This window comes from Cariama cristata, unplaced genomic scaffold, assembly GCF_000690535.1.
Source record: "Cariama cristata isolate BGI_N322 unplaced genomic scaffold, ASM69053v1 scaffold7567, whole genome shotgun sequence".
In the NCBI taxonomy this organism is placed as follows: Eukaryota; Metazoa; Chordata; class Aves; order Cariamiformes; family Cariamidae; genus Cariama; species Cariama cristata.
The window spans coordinates 1-5362 of record NW_009624838.1 but is presented as its reverse complement, the minus strand read 5'-3'; positions in this window follow the sequence as shown (position 1 = coordinate 5362).

Below are 5362 nucleotides of genomic sequence, written 5' to 3'. Positions count from 1 at the left end.
CATCAAAAGAAAACAGCCCCTCCGCCACCACGGCCTGAAATGGTCCAGGTGCCTCCCCCGTCTCCGGAGAGGGGCCCTCTCCCACCGGCCGCTCTGTGCCCAAGGGATGCTGCAGCGGTGGGGTGGTGGCAAGGAGAAGGTGGGGATGGAGATGGAAACTTCTCAAGGTTTTGCCTTGTTGGACCCAGAGAATTCAACAAAGAGAGAAGGATCACATCCCCAAATGCCAGAGACACCACTTGAAAAGTAAAGAGGCAAAAAATATAAAAATGGGAGGAGAGGGAGTCCCCAGAGCGGGACAGAATTTAGTTAGTGTCTGCGTGTGAGAACCGTCCGGGGGGAGGCAGTCACCCTGGAGCGCGAACGAGTGTGGAAAAGATGAGAAACTCTAATGAAATTTTTGTGGTTTTCGGGTATAGAAACCCTAACGAAGCCTCTTTAAGATCTGACACGGTTCCATCGATAGATGCAGCTCTCAGAGTCACAAACATCATGCAAAATAGGTAAAAAAAGAGAGAGAGAAAAAGATAGAAGGAGAGAGGAAAATGCAGAGAAATATAATTTATGGGCGGCTAGCAAATGCCCACATGGATACTGAATAGAAAGTGAGCGACAGAGAAAGAAAGGAAGACCAGGAGAAGGAGGACAAGGAAGGGAAGGGAGAAAGAGAGAGAGAAAGAGAGGGAGGGGAGGGGGAAACCCACTTTAATGCTGCATACTTTTTCTAGCTGATGTGACCCAATGTGGTGGCTCACATTGTCACATCTCAGCCCTGGCGGAATAATAAATAGAATAGAATTAATAAGAAAAACAAGGTAATGAAACTTTAACGTTGAGAAAACAGTGACATGTTCTGTGCATCTCCTTAGCAGAGAGGTGGATGCAGCTTCCAGACCTTACACAATAAGAACATGGACGCAAAGGGGAGGGTGCGGTTTCCTTGGCTCCATTTTCTGAACTAACTGGGCTGGCTGGCTGGCCGAGGTGGGTGCTCCTCCTTAGGGGGGAAAGCAGGAGAACGGACAAAGGAGAAACATAAGTGGATCAGAGAGGCCCTAGGGAGAGAGCGAAGGGCAAGGTCCCATCCCGCAAGCAAAGACAAAAGGATACAGACCCCGAGAAGATGCAGGCACAGCAGCAGGCTCAGGCTAAGGAGAAAAGGAGTGCAGGATCCCTTCAGCTTCAGAGACAGGCATGCAGTGAACTCCCCTTGGGCACGGTGCGTGAGGGTGCAGGAGAGTTAGGAGTGCTGGGGGCCTGAAAAATATCTGTCCCTGCTGTCCTATTCCCAGGTAACCTCTCTGAACAACCTCTCTAAAAAACCAATGGCAATTGCATCCATGCAAAAGCAATGCAAACGACATCAGAGCTTAGCCTGCCATCGCTCTTCCCAAGTCCTAGTGCCTTCAGATGTTCCCTGGAACTGATGTCTTGGGTTTTTCTAGTATTTATCTTCCAGCCCACTTCCCTGGCTGCTGCTCAACATTACGGATCTTTCCAGATGGGAAGGGTGCTGCCAGGAGAGGTAGTCGCTGTTTTCCATTTAGTGGGGTTTTGTTAAACAAAAGTCAAATACAGCCCCTGCCTCCTCTTGCAAGCTGACAAGGAGATGTCTTCCTAGAAAGGAGTGCTTTTCCCATCGTGCTAGCAGATCCCTTTCAGCATGGTTACTGGTACCCAGGAACCAGTACTGAGAGGCAAGGAAGAGAAGACTTCCAGATTTGTGGCATTAGGAGCTCAGAGAGGTCAAAGGAGAATTCCCGCATGCACGGATTTGGAAAGAGAACGGATAGCATGCCCTCACCTCCAATGTAGCTGGGGAAAGGACTGGAGCGGGGAGGGAGAGACGGCAAACTCACAAGGACACGAACACTGGAAGATGACTTCCTCCTTAGAGAAAGGCGTAAGGAGAGTACCACGGTATTTGCACAACCTCAGGCACCAGCACTGGCTCAAGAGACCAGGCAACACGCTCCTTCCTCCCTCCTGTCACACTGCTACGGAAGACTTTTAGCCCTAGACATGAGGGTACGTCCCTGTTGCCTACTCCATCCCTCTCTTTCCACTGTCTGCTTCAGGAGGTACCGCATTTCAGAAAATGGAGCCATGTGAAGACCACACCGGTCACAATCTGAGACAAGATGGAGAGAACTTGTAAAGAAACAAGTGGGGTCAACATGCAGACAGATCTGGGGTGGGGATGACTCTTTTGAGGAGGGGCTGATATGTAACCTTCTGGAGAGGGGAGGCAAGGTGGGAAGAGGCGAGGAGAAATGGGGAGACATATGCCGGACAAGCTCCGGTCAGCAAACAGCATCAACAGCAACAAACAACGGCAGGTGGGATGCAAACACTGAGTTGTCATGGAAACAGAACAAGACAATTAATTCAAACCGAAGCTAATCACAAAGAAATAAAACCGAAGTAAAAGAGAAAGGAAAAAGAAAAAAAAAAAGAAAAAGAAAAAGAAAGAACAAACCAGAATTTAATAACTGAAAAGCATCGTTTGATGGATGGCGGAGTGCTGAGAATCGGAGTCTGAAGGGAACAGACTGCTGCTGTCTGCGTGGTTTTGGGCAGGGAAGGGAAGAGATCCACTCACAAAACACAAGCTCAGGGCCATGGAGCCGGAGCCGTGCAGAGCACGCTCACAAACAACTGCGAAGCCATTCTCCCCACCTTCCTCGCAGCGCCCAGGGGTTTAGGTCAGCTCCGTGGGGTCTCAGGGCAGCATTATTTTTTGGCTGTTTTAACAGTATTTATCACACTTAACTAATGGGAAGCAACCAGCACATCTGGCTGCCAGCCCAAGATGACGTGCATTCTGCAAAAAGGGAGAATTTGGATTAGGGCTAGTGGCAGGCTAATGCAAGACCAAAACAGGCAGTAGCACTCCTGTTGTGCATCCTGGTTTAAAAAAAGCTACACACTCCTGTGTGTGCACAAATATACAAACATCCGCACACCAGTCTAGGATGTGAAAATAACTCCAACGTTAAAAGCTGGAGACCTCAGAGAGTCCCTAGATACATCCCTGCTATGGCTCAGGGCTGTGACAACCGCATTTACTGTAACAGGAAATACTTATAGGGCTCATCTCTGGATACCAAGAACCATCATACTGCTGTTGATTTTAATTGCTATACCACTCTGATTTGGTTGTTGACATGAGATTTGTCCAGCTGAGAATCTCAGGGTCAGCGTTTCGGTCAGGGCCTAGGAAGAGAGCGGTGGTGGGAAGCAAGCTTGAAATGCAGCTAGAGATTGAATCAAGAACAATTTCAGCTCTGGGTCCAGCTGGGTTTCACACATAGCAGCTGAAAGAGTGAAATTTTACATGTAAAAAAATGCGGTGAAGAGACTCCTTCCATTTTGGTATCCAACACATTCAAAGGATCGGAAAGAAAAGAAGAATCGCCCTCTCTGGAAAAGGTGGGATGGGGCAGTCAGCACTCTATAGACATTTATCTGATACTTTTACCAATTTCTGGTTTCAAGAAGCACCCTCCCTGAGTTTCAGGGATGTTTGGTTTCCACGACAGCTTTGTCAGACCTGTTTTACGAAGCCAACCTTGCATGCATACACATATGTGCATGCTCCATGTGCATGTGCAACATCTCCCGATATACACACACAAGCAGGCACACACAAACACAGATTTTCAATGGCCAAAAAACTCTCAGGAGCTTTTTTCAAACAAGGATACAGCTTGTTACTGACAGAACCAGATTTTAGAACTGGTCTGGAGATTTGTGATGCAAGTCAAATTACTTCAATGCAGAGAAGCCATTTCTGAGGCACAGAAAGACTTCTTAAGTGCAGTTAGTTATGAGTCTGTTTAACACTGTCTGTTGGATAAGTATTTCACACAGGCAAATCTGCACCCCAAATTCTGCTTAACATAACCTTCATTAGAAACGGAACAGATCCATAACTTTTCACACCTTTGTAAAGCCAATTGGTTTTGTTGCTGCTCACGGATGCGGAGAGGTTAACCCAGTTTGTGTTCTGTGAGTGGCATTTTCAGTGCATTTTTCTTTCCAACGAGACGGTACCAATCAACATCGCTAAGGTTCCCCACCACCGCCACTCAGTTAAAAAGAGAGCTGGGGTCCACAAAGTGAGAGAAGTTTTTGAAAGGGACAGATTTACAGACCTGATCTGAAGAGACACTGGGAGATCCAGGGTTGACTTTTGAATCACTAGAATCCATCCTTAAAATGTGTTCCCAGGATGCTGCTAGTGAGAGAAATCTGAGGACCAACCAACCAGTTTGTGCGGAGGAAACCCACTGGTTCCACTTTTTAAGCCCCTTCCAGATTAGCTCAGGGAGAAAAATGTTGGGAGGAGGAGCGAGGTGGGGAAAGGAGAACGTACTAGACAAGAACCCGTCACTTCAAACCCCGATTCACATTAAACCAACTAAAAGATCGACGTATTTTATATCTTAAAGAAGAAATTAATTGAAAAAGGAAACAAAAGAAAGTGAAGTGACTGGTTGAAAGCACCAAACAAAACCAAATGGTATTAAACATTTTGACACTCAGCAAGCTGCTGCTCCAAATGAGGTGAGAAGGCGGACATTATTGGCCATTTTGGTGAGACAGGACTCATTCCGTCTTGCTCCAAAATGAGGAGAGGGTAGGGGAAAGGGTGCCAAAATAATGTGCAGCCTCTACATTATTAGTGAAGCTTAGATTACACCTGTCCTCCCCTCCCAAAAGGTGGTCCGGCCCTGCCCCTGCGCTGTCCGTGCAGCCGCCTCTGCCTTCTCCCTCTCCCATTCCAATTGCAGGTTCATTCCGCTGGGGCGAGACGCTGTTGGCGTTTGGATTTCCGACCTCCGTCCCTCCAGAGGACGAGATACTTCCCTCCTCATGCCCATCTCCTTCCTAATTTCCTTCACGGTAAATAAAAATAAATAAGTAAATAGGTAGATAAATAAAGAATGAGACCAAGGCTTTGATTTGGTCTGGAGGAAATCCATTACCTTCCCAATCATTGTTACTTTTCCACTTAAAAAAACATATTAGTTGAGTGACAGGCTGGCTGAACATCTCTAGTCTTTTGTAATTTTTTTTTTCTGTTGCTTTTTACAGGTTTGAATATAAAATAATCTGAATCCAATTGTTTTTCAAGCAGCTCTGTAACATTAAACACAGACTTTACTATTTTATTTTTGTTATTTTAATTTGACAAGGTGTAATCTAATTTTTTCCCCTAAAACAAAGAGAACAGCGATGCAAAAGGTGTAAGAGACACAGGCAGGCAGAGATTTCGAGATCAGTACAGCACAGTGTTCCTGCAAAGTGCCCTCTATAGAGAGATATTCATATATATACATATATATATATATATACA